The sequence below is a fragment of the Haliaeetus leucocephalus genome, unplaced genomic scaffold (assembly GCF_000737465.1).
Source record: "Haliaeetus leucocephalus isolate CR32 unplaced genomic scaffold, Haliaeetus_leucocephalus-4.0 Scaffold712, whole genome shotgun sequence".
Taxonomy (NCBI): Eukaryota; Metazoa; Chordata; class Aves; order Accipitriformes; family Accipitridae; genus Haliaeetus; species Haliaeetus leucocephalus.
In genome coordinates this window covers 174762-194992 of record NW_010973148.1, presented here as the reverse complement: position 1 = coordinate 194992, position 20231 = coordinate 174762, and the positions used below count along the sequence as shown (strand labels likewise).

The following is a 20231-nucleotide window of genomic DNA, read 5'->3' as shown; positions in this document are numbered from 1 at the left end:
AGGCATGTGGTGCTGATGTACCCAACCAGGCAGGCCAAACCTGAATGCAGTCTGGCCCATCAAACCAAAGGAAATGCTGCTGCAGTGTTCACGTCTGTATTCACCTTTTGACTGATCTACTCTCATAACCAGTATCACTTAAGTTCATCTTATCGTTACCTGGAAATTAAAGGAAGGTAAAGCCTCTATTAAAATAAATAGCAAGCACCAAATAATGGCTACTTCAAAATCATAAGCTAGTTATAAAGAGCAAATTATCTGGTAAACCATTTTACATGATTGATAAACCATAACTTCCAAAGATAAAGAAAAAATAATTACTATAATTGCTGAAAATTAAAATTACTGCTTCCAATTTAATTGAGTAATGATTTGCAAATCATTATATTTTTGATTAGCACTTAGAAAAATTCATTGAAATGATCCATTATTCATTTTAGTAGGCAGCAGGTAGAAGTCTGTTCTGGAGCTTTAATTTTTGCAAATCTGTTTCTTTTTTTTTCTGTTGTACTAGAATATTAATATAAGTACTCTCCAAGAAACATGAATATGCTACGCGGTGATTACTTCACTAAGTCCAGAGAAACACACTGCCACTGGCTAACTCACTCAAAGTTCTGTCAGTCTGTTTGCCATTCTCTGATATGAGACGTCCTACCATGAATGCAAGTTATTGCTAACAGGCTTAAAAAGAAAGTAAGTTTGGTGCCCAAAAAATAATAGCTGCATAGAACTGTTCCCAAACGAGTATCACATATTTGCCCCTCTGGGCTTCTATTACTGCGAGAATTCTTCAATGGCAGCTACAGAGAAAGCCAATTTCTCATTTTATATGCACAGAAACATTTTACTTCTATGGGGAGGGGAAGAAGCTTCTGAACAAATTCAAAAGGCTTTTAGTTTATATTAATATAGCAGACATATCTTAACACTATCTTGTATTCACATATGCAGTTTATCATTCTTTTTAATGCCACAGGGAAGTGACAGAAACAGTTCACGAATAAACCATGCAAACACTCTTCTGATGTGGACCTGTAAAAAAATACTCCATCACCAATACAAAATAGCACATGAAAAAGTAAAGAGAAATCTGTATTTCAATTCCTGAGCACGAGGGAATCCAGCTTTGAAATACAGGCAATATATATGATTTCATTTAAAACATTCTAAAACTGTACTTATTAAACAGCAGCTACGTGACAGCATCTCATTGGTTTAAAAATAGAAAAGCTATTGATTCATAGAAACTCCCTGATATACTTTCTTAGGCATTCATGCAGGCCCTTAACCATTAAAAATAGAACTATGCAAACAGCAGTTGATATGGTACCTACACAATCCTGCTTGTTGGGCCAAAACCTATGGCTAACAGAGATGTAGCTTCTTAAAACGTCTATGACAAGGCCTAAGTCAGGTAACAGTTACACTGTCATTATTAGCATATGAGCTACTATAACAAGGCAACAGCATTATACCAGGACCGCTCTCATCCAGAGGAGCAACTACGAGCTCTAGAAGAACAGCTTGTAGCATGTTCACAAGGAAGTTTGCCTTTCACCAAGGGTGTATTTCTTCTTCTCGATACATTGCTGACAACGCATGGCAGCAGTTCACCGACCTGAGGAATGCAAAACAGGGTTTTAAAAGTTGTTTTGAAATGAGATGTTCCAGGGCACTTGGATAACACTACCACACAAGGTAAATGAAACCAAAAAGGTCATTATGTTATCAGTCAGCATAAGATTAAAAAAATACATCTTCGTAATTAACACTGTTGTGGGTTGACCCTGGCTGGATGCCAGGTGCCCACCAAAGCCGCTCTGTCACTCCCCTCCTCAACTGGACAGGGGAGAGAAAATACAAGGAAAGGCTCGTGGGTCAAGATAAGGACAGGGAGTGATCACTCACCCATTACCATCACAGGCAAAACAGACTCGACATGGGGAAATGAGTTTCATTTATTACCAATCAAATCAGAGTAGGGTAATGAGAAAAAAACCTAAATCTTAAAACAAACAAACTCCTACCCCCACCCCTCCCTTCTCCCGGGCTTAACTTTACTCCAATTTTCTCTACTCCCTCCCCCCAGCAGCGCAGGGGGACGGGGAATGGGGGTTGGGGTCGGTTCCTCACACCTTGTCTCTGCTGCTCCTTCCTCTTCAGGGGGAGGAGGACTCCACACTCGGCCCCTGCTCTGCTGTGGGGTGTCTCCCACAGGAGACAGTCCTCCACCAACTTCTCCAACGTGTGTCCTTCCCGCAGGCTGCGGTTCTTCATGAACTGCTCCAGCGCAGGTCCCTCCCGCGGGCTGCAGTCCTTCAGGCACAGACTGCTCCAGTGTGGGTCCCCCATGGGGTCACAAGTCCTGCCAGAAAACCTGCTCCAGTGCAGACTTCCCATGGGGTCACAGCCTCCTTCAGGCATCCCCCTGCTCCGGCATGGGGTCCTCCCTGGGCTGCAGGTGGAGATCTGCTCCCCCGTGGTCCTCCCTGGGCTGCAGGGGGACAGCCTGCCTCACCAGGGTCTTCCCCACGGGCTGCAGGGGAATCTCTGCTCCAGTGCCTGGAGCACCTCCTCCCCTCTTTCTTCACTGACCTGGGGGTCTGCAGTTGTTTCTGTCACATATTCTCTCTCCTCTCTCCAGCTGCAGTTGCACTAGCACAGGTTTTTTTTTCCCCTTCTTAAATCCCTTCTCCCAGAAGCACCACCACCGTCACTCATGGGCTCGGCCTTGACCAGCAGTGGGTCCGTCTTGGAGCCGGCTGGCACTGGCTCTGTCAGACATGGGGGAAGCTTCCAGCAGCTTCTCACAGAAGCCACCCCTGTAGCCCCCCCGCTAGCAAAACCTTGCCACGGAAACCCTACACAAAGATGTACTTTCTCCAGGAAGAGCTATAAGAAACAGCTTTCCCTGAACAGACAGAGCTGCTCTGTTTAACCCACAACCTAAAGCAGCAACAATGGAAAAAAGAATAGTCAAGAGAGGGGAAAAGAGTCAGAAAACTTTATTCCTCCCTCGAAAAACACCCAGCAAAATGAGACCAAAGAGGAAATTCTCTTCAGCATGCCACAGTTCTCTTCTAATACCAGTTTCCTTATTCTCAGAAAGCTTTTGCTTGCCCAAGAGACTATATATATATTAAGACTTAAGCGAGCTGCGAATTCAAGTTGTTTGGCTTTCAGTGTTACATGTTTCTAAATCAGTTTCTGTAATACTGTCCAAAAAGTCAGTTTCCTAAACAGTGGAAACATTTCAAAAGACAGAGTGACTTTAATAGAAAAGAAAAAGATTATTTTTCCAGTGTGGTCTTGGACAATGTTCTAAACTTAATTGCAGCAATGTATCAAACATACTACCAGAAAAGAAGTGTAAAGAACTACAGATTAATAAAGCTAATCTCTTCCATCCACTCAAGAGCGCCTAAAATTTTTGAAGTAAATCTGTTGATGGAGTAATTCCTCTGTGGTGATAACACTAAGAGGAGAAAACCAAACATCATCAATGCGCTTGATTTTCCACGAGAGAGGACATTTCATCATGGCTGACAGCCTACAGTCAAGAGGAAAGCATCAGAGATACTGCAAGACCTGATCACAGTATCTCTTTAATAGCGGTATACCAAGAACTCCTAATCCTAACTAGAATCTAAAATACAAAAAAAGAATCAGACCTTTGAGATTCATGAGGCAAGTGTGATACAGCAAACTGAAAATTATGTTTTATGAGCTGTAATCACCGTTTGTTTGAAAACTGTACTGAATCCTCAAAACCATGGTATAGATACCAATTAAAGGGACTTCCAACACCACAGGCTTCTCTGAAGTCTCATGACCATAGCCCTCGCTGAGGATTAGAGTAGAGGGCTGTTCTCACAGAGCACTGAAAAACCTCACGCAGTGACAGCAAAAGTTGTCCTACCTCCAGACTCGGCAGTGAGCTGGAGGCAGGTCCGAACGGACCCCTAAGTCAAACACAGCCTGCAGCCCAGAGCGGGACCACTCGAAGTTAGTGGACTGCCACGACTGATGGTACGTGAGCTCTTTTTGGTTTGTAACACCATGGGCAGAAGCACAGAACTACTGGAAGACTGTAATTTGTTTTAGACTATCATCGGCTTGCTTATAATTGGCATGGTGAAATAAAAACTTATACTTGGCCATAGAAGCTTTTAACCAAGCCCCACTGAACCCACTGAGAGATAGGTACTGAAATCATAGAATGGTTTGGGTTGGAAGAGACCTTTAAAGATCACCTAGTCCAACCCCCCGGACACGGGCAGGGATATCCTTCACTAGATGCAGTTGCTCAAAGCACCATCCAACGCACAATGCTTTTGTGTTTCTGGGCTCAGACACCATTTGCATTCCAGCACCTGAACTGCAGATGCTGTATGCTGAGGACACCTCGCAGGGCAAAAGGAACTTTTCCTATTCCCAGGAAATTAAGCCAGTCTGCTACTCAACTGCAGTCGGACTGTATCAGTACTAGATCTTTGTATTAATATTCCCAATAAACTGCCACTAACAGAGTTCAGTATACAATAACAGTTGCTTAATAGGATTCCTTTTATTTTCCCTATGATTATTTACACACTAATTCTCAGTCCTGCTGCTGAAGAGCTGTATAGTTTTCCTCCCAGTATATATCTGAAATTTTGCTGAAAATCTTTAGCCTCTCTGCATAGATGATTTAGTCTACCTAGTATACCTACCTAGTATACACAATCACACTAAAAATAGAGATTATGTTAGCCTTTATTAACTGGAAAATCTTATCAGCATATTTTGAGTTAGGCTTCTGTTGTGAAAATTCTTGTACAAAGTTGTGTGGTCTGCCCAAGAACTCTACCGCCCATCATACAAAGTCTCTACTTAATATGGCAGATGCAGACTGATTAGGAAGCCTGAAAAACAAATACAAATACAAGGCATCAACTACAGTTCCTGTAAGATGTGGAGGAGACATTTCAAAATTAAACATTTGATGCAAAATACCTGTGTAAGGGTTTCAAATCACCTCAGTTTGAAACCACCCCAGGGACCTCCACCTGGGAAAAAAAGTATCAATCTCTTAACTGCACACAAAAATTACTTTATGTTAGTGAAGTGCTATAGAGAACACTCAAACATTTGGTACACATCAGGTACCTAAAGGCAGATGTACTGGACGAAGTCCCAGCTTTCAAGTAAAATACTTTACCTTTTAAAGCTTTTCTAAGAGTGGCATTTTCTGGCAGAGAGGAGGTGACTGAGAACAGATCTGCCTCTTAAGTCCTGCGCTTGGATCAAACTCACCTAGTATTATTTTAGCCCATTATGTCAATTCTAAACTAGCATAAGGTCAGTCTTCAAACATCAAAATCCATTTAACCTAAACTCTACTATCTCTTGTTTAAAACAGGGAAAAAGTAACAAAACAGTACGAGGGATGTTTTATAAAAAGACATAAAACTTACCCACACTACAATCCTGGAAGAATACAGTGATTACAAAAAGGTTCAGACAGAGAATCTCACTAACACATCAGTGAACCCAATTCACATGAGGACTACAGGAGGAATAGAAAGCTGGAAGAAGACTCTCCAACAGTAGCTATTAAGGTTATATTTTCAGCTGTCTCAAAGGGGAGAGGCTGAATCTTATTTTGCTAGAGAGTGGTTCTGAGCATAATGGAAATGTTATGTTATGACTCTGTTTTGAGTGTGACAGCTTAGAGTTACAAGGAACACTGCTGTGTATCCTACTAAATGAAATAAAAAAATATGTGTTCAGAGACTCGGAGAGTGTAAGAAACTTTAGTCCATCATTTCATTCTTCCATATGATTAATGTGCTAAAAATAAAAATAGATATTGTGAACTGAACAAGGAGTCATTCCATTTTCACTTAATCTTTCTTCCCTCCTACCTCAGTTCTGCAAGCCGAGGTCAAAGTTTACATTTTGAGACACAAGCAGCTTCACTCCCCCGTGGTTGGAATTTAATAAGCCTGACACGGGAGTTACTTCGCTAGGATGTGCTTAGTTCTACTGCAACAGCGCTTACAAAAGACAGGTTGGCAAAGCATATGCTCAATAAGCAGATAAGAGGAGACTTTTTACTTTATTTCCCAAAATAGCCCCAACTTCCTTCCCTCCATCCAAAAACAAAAAACAAAAAAACCCACCACCAACAAAAAAAATCCAGTAGCCTCTCTCTCACTACTCAGAATTAGGTACAAATCTTCTGAAATAAATTAAGTCACAATGGTACAAGCAAGAGACAAACAAGCTCAGTTTCTGAATATAAACATGTTAGATAAGGTACGCATTTCCAATTCCACAGTAACTAACCCGAACTTAGATTTACAAAAAATTTCTTCGCTCCATAGCAACAATTTGCTATCATTCTGCTTGCAAATGTGAAAATTGTTTTTGAAGGTGCATTGCAGGCAGCTTCATAATTAGAAAGAGGCAAGAACTTTAAGGAAATTAGGAAAAAAATTAGTCTTTCTAATTAACACCCGACAAGGTGTGGCAAAAATAATAGCTAGAAATTATTAATATAAGCATCACTTATGCAACTATATATAACTATGAAAACAATTATAAACAGCTGTATTTAGCAATATCCAAACAGAACTGACACACAAAATCTCTAATGAGATTTTTAGAAGTTACTAACACCTGAATATGAAATAACTCTGAAAAACGCCATTTGTAACAGACACCGTTCACCAAATAGCATCCCTGACCCCATTCCAGTAATTTACTTCTGCTTCATCTAAAATCAAGCTTACAATCAGCAAAATAAAAAATGTCTGCTTCATTTGCTGAATACACTGAACTGAGCCACTGGAACTTAAATGACTTCTAGACAAAAAGATGAAGTCCTAAGGCTATACCTTTTGACACATGTTTTGAAACTGTTAGAAGGAATAACATGTCCCAGGCGTCCAGTTAAAGTTGCATATCCAGTTAAACAGGGTAACTTATGTGTTTCCTAAATGTAAAGAAGAAAGAATTAGAAGGTATACAAGTTGCAATAATAATGGAACAGTTGGTCACCAAAGGTCCTTCTCTTCTGAGAAGAGGCCAACGCAGTATAGGCCACGTCTTTCTAACAGCCTCTGGCTAGTAGTTTTCAAAGAGATTGAAAACTTTGCACAAAAATGCAAATCTGGTATTCCATTAACAGGCTGAAAGCCTTTTGGATTTTTCTGTTGTCTGAAGAGTAAATTAACTATTAATAGAAGAATCCAATTATATGAAATGTTGCAATCAAAGAAAACAGAGCTGAACACTGTTGAACATGGCTACGGTCTACCCTCTAAAATATAAAGGGCAGCTTTAGCCACCGAGCTTGTCATAAGCAAAGAGGTTGGAGGGGTTTTTTTCTTGTGTTAGGTTGACACGGTTCATGGTGGTATTGCTACAGGACTGTTGGCCTGTCATCACTTCTGTTATGAACTTGATTTTCTAGAGTTTTAAAGCTTTGCCAGTAATAAATAAATAAAATGAAATTATACAAGAATTAAAGCTGTTTTCTTCAGGAAAGGGATATCTTCTGAGACTACCCTCTACCCTATTATTATTATTATTAATTATAGAAAATGCAGCATGTCTCTTGAGAATTTAAATCCCTTTCATGGACTGTCAGAGGAGCTTAAGTAGGTCTTGAACTACAAATGGGAAGCATCTACACTGTCAGTACTGAAGCCATTAAATTACTTCATCATCATCACTCTGTGAAAAAGTAATTTCCTTGGTAGTCTATAATTGTCTCAAAGGCTCCATTATAGACAATTCAAGTGGGCAGTACATTTTTCAAACTTACAGCTACCATTGAGTACAGTTATACAATACCTGTAATCATTGACCTTTGTAAACTATTTTGTTGAGTATTTGATTTATGCTTCTGGGCCTGTATTACCAATAAAAACTTTCACAGCTTGGAGGAGTAGGTACTGTTATTTAAACAGAACTGTAGGATTTTTTAACACCTGTATGAACTCCTTTACTTCTAAGGAAAGAGTGGTATCTGTAAGGTACACCTTATTATACCTCTGATATGGTACACCACCTACGTATCGGGCGCCTTGTAACAACTCATGTGTACAAATACAATCTTTTTGAATGATGTATTTCCATTATGTGCTCACCTCTAAAAAAAGAATGGCATGAAAGAACAAGGTTTTGGGTAAAAATTATTGATAAACACTATCAAGTCAGCTGTCAGGTCAAGAAGACTCGGATAAGTTGAGGATTTCAAGACTTTAGTGAGAACAATTTCTAGGAAAATTAGATCAAATCTCAGTTGGGCCTAAACTTACAGAGTGGTTTTTTTTTCAAAAGCAAGACTGTTTTTAATTAACAGCACAAGAAGGCTACTTTAAAGAAGGAGAAGAGAAGAAAGACAAATGTAGGATCCAACCCAGAAAGAATGAATGGGTATTGGAAGTATTTTTCCTACTGTAACTCTTTTGAGATATACGTAGGAATAATGTTAGAACATCAGTGAAATGTAATTCCTTGTACATACAATTAGAATATAAAGCAGAGAACTGTAGCTCACAATTTCAGTATGCAAGATGCTATGAAGAGAAAGGTAAACTAAATATCTTCAGAAGAGTACACTGAGGAAAAAAGTATGCTGCCTTCCTTTTCTTTATATACAAACACAGAAACATTTGGGTCAAATGGTAATATTTGTTTTAGACCCCTGAAAGCTGCAATTATAACAGAAGGAAGAAAAAAGAAAACATGAATCTATTCCATGTTGAACTACAGTATTAGAAAAGGGAATGGGTGAAGAAGGGAATAACTTCCATGGTTTTGCTATAAATATTAGAATATGGCTTTTCTTTTTCCCCCTCTTAGTAGAAACTTCTACAAACATATAGCCATTTCTCAATTAACCAGGGCAATGAGGAGAGAAAAACCACGCTAACATATAATTTAATCATCTTGTATCATTGCCTGGGGGAGAGGCGGGGGGAAACATAGATTTATGTAGATAGCAGCCTTAACCAGTATAATGCAGACAGAAACCAGCTACAGGTCCCGAAATGCCAACTCTTAAAGCCAAGAGCTTTGGTTTGGGAAAAACAAGGGCCAGTTAATTTATAAACCATATATTCCAGTTTTATTGTTAACTCTCTCTTATGCAAAGAGACTTCTTCAAGAAAATTTTGATGTATTTTTAAGGCATTTTTCTTTGACAACTTCAGAGTTACTGAGAAGCCACTCATTATCTCAATAGTTATTTTAAATGGAGGAAATCCTCTCCTTTGTATACATACCCACATCAAAAAACATCTCCTGTATCTCTAAAGCTTTATCCAGGATTTGTAGGGGTTTGTAGAGCACTGGAAATTTCCAAACTGGAGAAATATTATTTGAAAGATTCTGAAGTTCGTAAAACAAACAGATACCTATAAAAAAATTTAGCATATACAGAGAGCCTAATACCATGATGAACACTGCACAAACTTTCTTCTATTTATGAAATATATTTTGAGATAAAGTAATACTAACATAATATATCCAAGGAACAATAACTGCAGAATTTAGAGCATAGGCTTAGAAAAACCTTAACAACAAAAATAAACATAAAAGAAGAGAATTCCTAATGCTATGACACTTCCCAAGATGCCATCAAAATTCAGAAGTTTTCTTAGAGACCAAGATGCCATATGAAGACTGCTGTACAAAGTATATTTGCATTTACGCATAAGTACTGGCATAAACTCTTACATGTTGTTAACACTGCCATTAATAAGTACAGTTACTTCTGTAGGTCCAATGTATACATTTTGGAAATCATAGGCTACTTCTAAACCCTGGGACCTAGAAGCACTCAGGTCATGTTATTTCAAATCTTGTTCCAACATATGTGTAGACTGCTTCCTCTCTCCCCCATCCTGCTTTCCATAGGAAAAGAATGGTCTGGAAAGCAGCAATGGTGCTACAGCAGACTCCAGAAAGCTCTCCTCTCAGGGCACTTCAGGGACCAGCCTGGACAGGGGAGGTTCTATGTGACAGATCACAGCCGCCCAGAAATTTTGCAGTGGTATAAGTGTGAGGTTTTTAGGACATGCAGCTGTTTCTAATAGTATGAAGACCCAGGTAATAGGCAGCTAAAACCACACCAAAAGTTCTTTAAAACTTTGAATACAATTAGCAGGTAAAACCAAAACCTTTTTTTTTAATCTGTAAGAGAGAACTCTAGAGTTTTTTAATTAAAAATAAATAGTAGAATTGGCATTAGTATAACAAGTAGTATAAAGATGCAAAACTTTTTTTTTAACCTAACCCATAGAACCTAGAACTTCAATTTTATCTTGTTATTCTACAGTGTTTCCATGTGCACACACTAATTACCTGTTCTCTGTCACAAGTTCCAAAAGAGGGAAGGGGAATAACTCACTTCCTTTTTGAAAAAGGCAAAGCCATGATAAACAGTAAACTATGCAAAGTCAATGGTGTGTCAAACAATTTAAGAAACTAAATTTTACAGTACTGTACAATTTGCAATCAACTGCCACATAAAAAGTTTAAAGTTCTAGAACACACAAAACCAGAATAGCAACACTACTTCTTGCTCTTTACTCTTACATTTCATTCATAGAAAATGAAGATGTTCAAATTAAATATGGGAGAAGGATAAATATCATAAAAATATGATCTACAACAATAATAACAATGCAAGTTATTAGGCAGTGGAGTAGCAATTAGATATACTACAATACCTCAGTGGCCCAAATATTTTCATTTTCCTGAGATATGTTCCCCATGAAACACCGGTTTTAATTTTTAAAGACTAGAAATTTATTGCATTGTGATACGCTCTTTGTGGCTCCATCTCCCCTGAGCAACAAAGCAAAGAACGTGTTGTTAGTCCAATAATAATATAATGCTATAGAGAGGATTCAGTCGGAGCATAAAAAGATCCACCATTTCACATGGTTTAATTTTTTGCAGTAATAGTCTTGTAGCAGAATGATGACATTATCCAAGGTTATGTCACTTTAGGGGCATGCATGGGTCTACTCTTTTTGCCCTGAAGAGACAGGTCAAAGGAGCTTTCTGTATGTAAATTACAAAACAAAACAAAAATATTTTTACCATAGAACAATTTATTCAAATGGCATTATGTCTCAGTGTACTCATGCTCCACCTTAAACCCATTAATTTCTCCCGCTTCAGACCTTCTGATACACTATAATCCCAATTTTTTCATTAAACACACATTATCTTTCATTCCATTCTTCTTCCAGTACTAGTGCAAATTTTTTCCTCTTCCATAGAAGTGTTCCCAAATAAACAGTACCAGCATCAAACTCATAAAACATCCCAATCCAACAAAGACACTTCCCTCATGGCTGGTCAGTAATCAAATGAGGGTCTATTAGTTTGAATACACCATTTATATTACAGCCAAATGGACCAATTAAAGCAGAACACAATTTTAAAGACATAATGTTCAAAAAGATGCCCTAACAGGAGCGGGCAATTTGCAGTATGTGGCGACACTGTGAAAGAGAACCTGAGTGAACTAATATTTATGCACAGCAAACAATCAATGCCCAGGAGTGAACAAGAGGGCTGAGCTGCTTGGCAGCAAACCCAATGAGTTCAGCACCCACAAGCACAGGACTGCTGCAAAGGACCATCATGTACCTATTCTTTGGAGAGCAAAGGTTACACAGGGGCTGCTGGAACTATTACACCAGGTCAGAGAACGCGTATTAATGGGAGAATGAGACACCGTATAACGCCGTACATATTATACAATGACGAAGGTCATGAGTAAATTCCTGTGGATGTTAGAAAGACTGGGCTGACAAATAATAAACTGGGCTTTCCTCTCAGTTGTCTTGCATTATCCCGAGACAAACTGCACATGAAACCTGTCCAAAAGAACAACACACAGGTACAGCAAAGGTGAAAACTAACAGCAGAGGAAAAAAGTAATATATGGAGTGCTGTACATAACTGGTGCCCAAAGGAAAGCTTTAAAGAACTAGAAATAAACCTGTTTCATCAGAGACACACAGTCTGCTAGAAGTGGGACTTATTTGATGACTTTTACAAAAATACTTCATATACCTCAAAAGGGAAGGAGGAAGAAAAGTAAGAATACATTTTAAAAAGAAACTAGCTATTATATATAACAACAGCAAAACCATACTTGGGAAAGAGCAGTGTCCACTTAGATGCAATTTTTTCCAAATTACAGCATCAGATTTATTGCCAAACTACTATGGAAAATGGTATTTATCATAAAAGGAATTAAAAATTATTAAAAGCTGCATAAGAACAGAAAGCATACATAAAGACAGCAAACACTGATACTGTCAATAGGTGTGCAACCCTTCAAGAAGCAAAATATTGCTGAAAAAAAAAAAAAAAGAAAAAAGTTGTCAGCCATCAAAAAAAGAGCCACAAGAGACAAGCATTCCTCACTGGTTATTGAGGTAAAGGAAGCCAAAGTGAGATAAATAAAACAGGATGGTTTTCTCTGGTCTAAGTACCAAGAAAAATCTTGATGAAGGTTGGCTTAAGGAGCTTTGGGTCAGAACACTGTATTATCATTATTATTGTTAAGGGGGAGGAAAAGGATAAATCAAGGTCAGGAGTCTCTGTCAGAACCACTGTAAGATACAAAAATGATCTTGGTTAAATACATCTCTGTAGTTTTGTGAAAGTAATGAGGATCAATACAGAGAGGTACAGAAACACATAAAAGAAGCAGCAACAATCACCAGCAGTCTCTACATTGTGCGAAAGAAAATCAGTTGTCCATAACAAAAGCAATAGATACCAAGTTTGAAGCCAGAAGGTATTTAGCTTAATTGTTTTTGTGTTGTTAGTTAACATAGTTCCTGTTCTTTAAAAGAGCAATGTTCACATTGTGAAAATTATCATCACCATTAAGGTCTTTTGCCAAGTGAAAAAAAAAAAAAAAAGTAAAAAACTAGTTAAAAATAGTAACAAAAACCAACCCCCCCCCCCCCCCGGCGACATTAGCAGTATAAATGCCGGTATTCAAGAATCAGACTGTCTCACAGAGAAAATACACCAGCAGAACTCACAGAGAAGAATGTTGCTGGTAAACTGTCCTACCCAGACAAATTAAGGTGTCCTTAAAAATTCCACTCTCAAGAGTTCAATTAGCCAACTCACAACAAGGCTTGATGAATGAATTACAACTACTCAGAATAAGAGCTGCAGAGTTGGGCCCAAGATGGCATACAGTGTAACTACTGCCAGTATGCAGTATAATAAATCCAGGGCTGTTAATGTTGTTTTCCTTCTTAAGTAAAAAGAAAATTGGAACACAGCAGCTGGAAATAGTGTTCTTATAAGGGAAAATTCTATACATCTTTTCTTTGTATGAAATTCTATTCCATTTATGACACCTTATTATTTACATGCAAAGCAAAATAATTGCAACTTTATACACAAAACCGTGTACACAGCCAACAAATATAAAACCTTATCATCTAAAAACAGATTTGAAAATCTGCATTTAGGCACAGAAAGAGACTAATTTTTATAAATGGTAAAACTGCTGTGTGCATCTTTAAAATCACTAAACAGAACCTTTAGACTCCCAGCACCTTCAAAACACACCTCTCCGCTTGCTAAAGGTCCTCTATACAACTGAATGTGTGTAAAAGTCAGAAAATGAAAGCCACATTATTAACAGTGGAAATTTGAAATCTCTTGGGATTAATTTATTTAGCACGTGTTTTTTATTTTCTTTTAAAACCAAATGCTTTGGGTCTGGTGCAACTAATAAAGAAATAAATAAGCACAAAAAATACATTGCATTTGTGTGTAACTTACGCGCAATATTAAAATCAAATCATGGATCTTTCAGCTTGGGAGCATTCCTTTGTTAACTCCCCAGGGAGAAAAAAAGATCATTGCTAATGCTGCCCATGGCATTTTGAAATGTGTTAACCATTACAGAAATGAAAAAAAACCCCTGTTCTACAGATGCTGAACTATGTTCCAATTCTGGATTACTCTAACCACAAACAACAGGCAATCACGTGGATGGACAATCTACAAATCGATCATGGGAATAACAGAAGCTAGACTCTACATTAGTATGTTTGTTACGTCCTTGCCAAAATTTTCCTTGCTGTTAAATTAAAATGTTAGCTTTCAAGTATATGACAAATCTTATTTACTCTATTTATGGTTAGTTAAGTCTCAATGAGGAGCTGTTCTACTTATCTCCAAAATTTGCTCACGAAGCATCTATGAGGTATTTTAATATAATAATATCCTTAATCTCTTTGGTTTTGGAACAAAATACAAGTACAGAACACAGGGGCAAGACAGTATTTTTGTTTCCTTCTTTGTTCCCCCAAATCAGATGGAAATGGAGAATGGCAAGAAAGTAAGTTTCCACTACCTAGAAGCAGAAAATTGGCTTACAAAATTGCCAGTTCATAGCCTAAGAAGATTAATTCCTGCACTTAAACCATAATAGAGGACAATCTAGAGAGGACTGATGTTTAGTTGAATTGGTGCTATTTGCTCTGATGCAGAAGAAATAGGAAGCTGTTTTAACCTCCCATTCACGCTGTAAAATAAAAGACGGCATGCACGTAAGTAAACTCCAGCATGGAACTCTTACCAGTTTTCTTGTAACAGCAATCTCCTAGGCAACTTGTGCAAGGAAATGGAAGTAAGAGTACATTTTTGACTTCTGACCTTGTCACAATGGGTAGGTAACACTGGGGAGAAAGAAAACATGCCCAAATCTTGTGAATCTCACAACACTGCAATGAATTTAATTGCAAGTTAATTTCTTCTATATTATAGAACAGAGATTACCTGTGTGACTAGCTATGCAGGAGCTGCTTAGAAGTGGCACACAAGAATCCAGTGGTCTCCTCCACACAAGGAAGACAGCAGCTGCAAGAGCAGCAACTTCTGATCCCAGCTGCCTAAACTACTTCTCGCCCCTCTGCGAATGGTCAGAACAAACTGGCATACCTGTGCCTATACAGTCCAACATGACTTTGAGTTATGGTGAAGGTATCTTGCAAAACTAAGCTGCTTTAGAAACCATCTCCCTTAGATGTGCTTGAATACGCTGACTTACCTTATGTAAGGATGTTGTTTCACGACATTAAGGGACACCAGCAAGGATAATAATTTATATAAAATGGTCACTATTCCTAACAAAAAATTAAACAAAAATAAATACATGACTAAACTTTCTCTACTGAACTGTCGTGTTCTCTGCATGTTAATTAAGTTTTAGTTCAGCTTTAAGCACAATGCTAAGAAACATCTTATCTTTGCAGCAGTTTTCCTAAGTTCATTAGTCAGTTAGGAAAAGTTAATATTATACATGCAGCTTGTAAAGCACATAATTTCTCATTTAAAATATTTTCGGCCCCCTACAAGATTAAGCACTGATCAACAAAGGCAACATTCAATTCTATTGTGTTCTGGTGGTAGGGTAGCTACAATTGGCTACAATTACATAACAAAAACACTTGTCATAGCTCAAAATACAACCTAAAAGTAAGTTAAGAAGACAGATCTTAGGGGCATTACTCTAGCTGTATGTTTTGTACAAATTCAGTAGATTTTTCCTTCTGTATCTTCACGTTTGTATGTTTTTACAAGATGCTAAAATGACAGGATCGGATATTAAACAGTACAACTATAACAAAAGTATTTATTTAGATATCAAAGACCTCTAGCTTCTGTTCTGGTTTTTTATTTTAGCCAGCTAACCCTGTACTCTGCGTGTTGGATAAGCGCACACATAAGTAGGTTTAACAGTTTTAATTATACTACATACTAGTAGTTGTAACAGTAGTCTTCTGTAGGAAAAGACTAAAGCATTTTAAGAAAATGTACAGTAGTACTGTTATTGATTTGTTATTGATTTGTTATTAGTTAGAATTAATCATATTCAATTTTAATAGGAATATAGAATTATAAGAAATATTTTAGCAAAAATTATATATCTATTGCATTTTACACATTTAACCAACAACCAACAGCTGTTGTGAAATCCTCTGTATAGCCCTGTACCAAGGCCGGAGGAATTGGTTAAAATCATCTAGTAGGAACATTTAGAACTTAGATAAGAAGCTTAAGATTTAAGATAATTTGGATATAGTGTTTATTTGTAGGAGTATATTATAACCTAGAATGCATAAGATGTCAGAACTTCAAATTAATGGGAACTGAGAAGAGTCAAATGAAGCAACTTGTAGTTATCTGCCAAGAAACAGTTAGTTACCTGCCAAGGACCAAACTGCGCAGAATCACCTAGAGAAGGTCAAGAAGCGGACAAGTGAGGAAGACTATGAAAGACCACCAGAGGACTCTAGAAGACCACCAGAGACCTTCAATGCGCATGCATAAAGGACATTTGCATATGCTAATGACTTCCCAGAAATCTAATGAATATGCATGACATTTCCCGGAAATCTAATGAATATGTATGAGCAAGCACAATATAAGGTGTGTGATTTTGGTGTTCAGGTGTGCGTGGTTCGTGAGAGGACTCACCCACGCACCCGGCCATCAATAAAGAAGTGTCTGCTTATCTACACTAAATTGGTGTTGATAAGTTCTTTATTCCGAGTTTTTCGGCAACAGTACAAGTTCTGAGCATTTATTGTTAGGATTCGCTGTAGGAAAGCAAGTAGAAATTTAACACTACAAAAGTGTTGGGTTAAAAAAAAAGTACAGCAGTACACCAAAAATTAAAATTTTGTTATTCCTTTTCCTCTGGTTTAGGCCACACAGTGAAGTGAGCACCACTTACAAACAATGTTAACTAAACCTTGCTGCATATGTATAATAAAGCAGGATGTAACTGCTGTACGCTAGCACAAAGGCTGTTTTTTCTATTACAGCTGGAGCTTCCTACAAAAAACAGTCCTTCAATTAATTTTACCTATTAAATAACAAGCCATCTAGAGGTGCTGTTCACATATTTTACTTACTAAATGAGAGCATTACTTTCCAGTGTGCTAATTCCCTGGCAACTGGCACAAAAGAAAAAAAAAATAAGATTTCATCCAACAGCTCAAAGGGAAAGAAAGTAATCCAAAAGGAGAAAACGTCAGAAGGGTGAACTGCATTGATTATAAGTGCTGAAAAAATGGCATTAGATAACACTCCAAATAATGATACAGAAGGACTCCGAATAAAAGGGATGAAGTACTTCCACTGGCAGTTCAGGGGGAAGAACTCCCCTATTGAAGGTAACCTGATATATCAAGGTGGGACTCAAGGACAATTTAATCAGTCTCAATTATGCTAAAGAGATGGGGGAGATAAAGTCACAGAAGATGAGACTCAGCAACACACTCACATAGCCTAGCCTTAGCGACTGAAGTATATGGATGCAGGTTCTACAGGGTAACACTTGGATTGTTTCCAAAGTCAAGAACCTTGTAAGTGCCTCAGACCTCATTTAAGGATTTTACACTCAGGTATGAAGTATTCACAAATAGTTTGGAAATCTTCCTGTCAGAAGATATCCTACCTTCCTTAATCAAAAGCAAGTATGTCAGCTATAGGAAGCAAGTTCATGGCACACATCAGATCAATTTAATGTTCAATTTTTCATCATTTATAGATCAATTCATATTTGTTCTATAAAATCAGCAAGGTTTAGGTGAAAACTTCCAAAAACAGTCACATACATTTTCACACACTACTTCGTTGTGAAAATTATTGCAAAACCTAAAGCTTCAGATTTTGAAAAATGCAACCAGCTATGGAGGTACTTAAAAAAAGTTACAAAAGTGTAGTTTTAGATATCCAATACTGAAATTTTGTTTGTGTTCTTTCAAAGGAAGTAATTTTATGCAGATTTCTATAGCTTCTAGAAATATGTATGTAATTCATTTATCATCTTTGATTAACATTAGGTGACATTAAAAATTGCATATGAAAATTAAAGGGGATCTTATATCTCATGTAGGTTTACATCAATATAACCATTTGTCTCATTCAGAAGACTTACAGCAGACAGATTCAGCAGAAAGCATCTAGCCTGTGTGCCCCTTATTTCATGCCTTCCCTAGAATTATTCCAAATTTCTTGAAACATTTAGGAATCTTGTGGAAGTCCAAGCAGTCTCCTGACTGCCTTTTTGCCTCCTAAGGGTCACAACTTGTCATGAAACAAACAGGTTCACCAAAAACTATGTTAAAAGTTGTGACACTCAAAGTATTTAGAGGCTGAAACATACTACAAGTTCTCTGAAAGGAAGTGTACATTATGAAAATCATCAAGGTGGTGTCCCTTTTATGCCTCTGTACTGGAAGACACTTAAGAGGATTTTCAGTTAAATTTTATATATAATTATGGCTTTCATCACAGCTGAAAGATCACTGAAATACAACGCATTCTTTCTATGCAGCTTTTTAAAGTAGAAGAAATCACATCCACATTGTAGCATAACAGTAACTAGGGGAATGGAAACACAATACAACAAATATTTGTAAGTGTAAAGGATGCCTCATATGTAGGGATAAAAATGAATTATACCAGCATGCATAAACTCTTCATGTTTATATACAGGGTTTTTTTTGCATGTATATATATATAAGCAACCAAAATGCCATAATTTATATCTGCTATTTTATTTGAATCCAGAAAGTGACAAAGTATCCAAGAATTATCGATCCACTATAATTACTTTCCCAGCATGAGATACAGTTCGTAATCTAGAGTACTTTTAATCCTTCTTCACTATATGAACCCCAGGACGTAAAACACGACTCAGAACCTCAATTTGTATTGGTTTTGTGTTTGGAATGTTATAGAAAGGCAGTTTCTAAATATAGACAGGATAACATCTGAGACAAATGTCTTTAGTTCCTAGAATATTGGCCAAAGCTAAAGCACCTATCCTGTAAATGCCTGTGCATAATAAATTCACTTAAAAATGATACAGAAATCTTACATATCCATATCAAAGCCTAAATATTCATACCGCTTACCTAGACTGTCCTGTTCAGGTGAGTATTCTGTGTGAAGCACATTTTCAAATTCTGCTAAAAAGCAGTAGCAACTAAAAAAGCTTTCCTAAAACTTCTAAATAAGAACGAAATTAAAATAATTGGTCCTGGATTAAAAAAAAAGAAAAACATAACCTCAGGCTATTTGAGACTCCAGTGGTGAAACTGAAAATGAAACTGAAGAAATTCAGTCGCTGTTTTGCATAGCGTATTGAGAGTACAGATTAAACAGACAGAAACCAAAGGCTCTAAAATGCTTGAAACTTTTTGTGATAGTGTGAGTAAAGCCATTTTTGTTTTAAACCACGATAACTGAACTGCCTTCACCTGCTGTAGGTATGAGGGAGGGAAAAGCGCACATTTCTCGGAAACAGAGTAATTCATCAGACTTCACAGCAGTCCTTCCAGAAACTGCAACAATCTGGGTTTTGCAGAAGGAAGGCACACACCTCAAGTTCACACTTTTTAAGAACCCGCCCACATCCAAAGCTGCTTCCCGTGTGATAAACCACATGGACTATTTCAAAAACCGAATCACCTACAAAAGTACTCCATTATTGTCCAGCAGAAGGGCCTCATTCACGAAAGCAGTTAAGAGCAGACTTAAATACTGCCCTGGTCACACTGACTGTGACAAGACCCAATCTAGCTGTAGCACGGGAGGCGAGAGCCTGCCGAACAACCCCGCAGAGCCGAAAGTCTCCCGACACAAGAACCGGGAGGCGGCTCTCCCGCTGGTTCCCAGAGTTTTCAGTTGGAGACTGCCCCTCCAAACGCTCGAAAACGCTCTCCTGCACCCTGCGCGGCACAAGCAACCCCTCAGGGCAGGGCCCGGCCGTCCTCGGCCGCCTCCGGCAGAGCTCCAGGCGGCCTTTGGACTCCCCCCGGCGCCCCAAAACCGCCAACGCGCCCTCCGCACCCACCTTCCCCGGCTTTCCACCCCCGTCTGCCCCACGCCTCTGTCCCCACAGCCACCCTCACCTCGCTCGGTCCGCCGCCATTAAGGGTAAGCGCCCTATTCGATCTCGGCCCCGGATTTTTATTTTTTTATTTTTTTTTTTTTTTTTCATCCAAGCGAAATTTGCCCGCGAAAAGCAGCGGGCTGGCGCGGACGAGGAGAAGGAAATCAATCGCTTCCTTGCTGCTTTTAATCCCTTCAGCCGGCTTTCAGCAACGCCGCCCGGGGCGCCCTGGCCGGCCGCCCGGAGCGAGCCGGCCCTGAAGGGG

The 20231-nt window shown here is 38.3% G+C and overlaps 1 protein-coding gene across 1 annotated transcript in view; it reads right to left on the bottom strand.

The window, feature by feature from the left end:
• Positions 1-20231, bottom strand: part of HDHD1 (haloacid dehalogenase-like hydrolase domain containing 1) — a 74657-nt gene that overhangs the window by 54115 nt on the left and 311 nt on the right. The gene's annotated exons all lie outside the window — the stretch shown is intronic.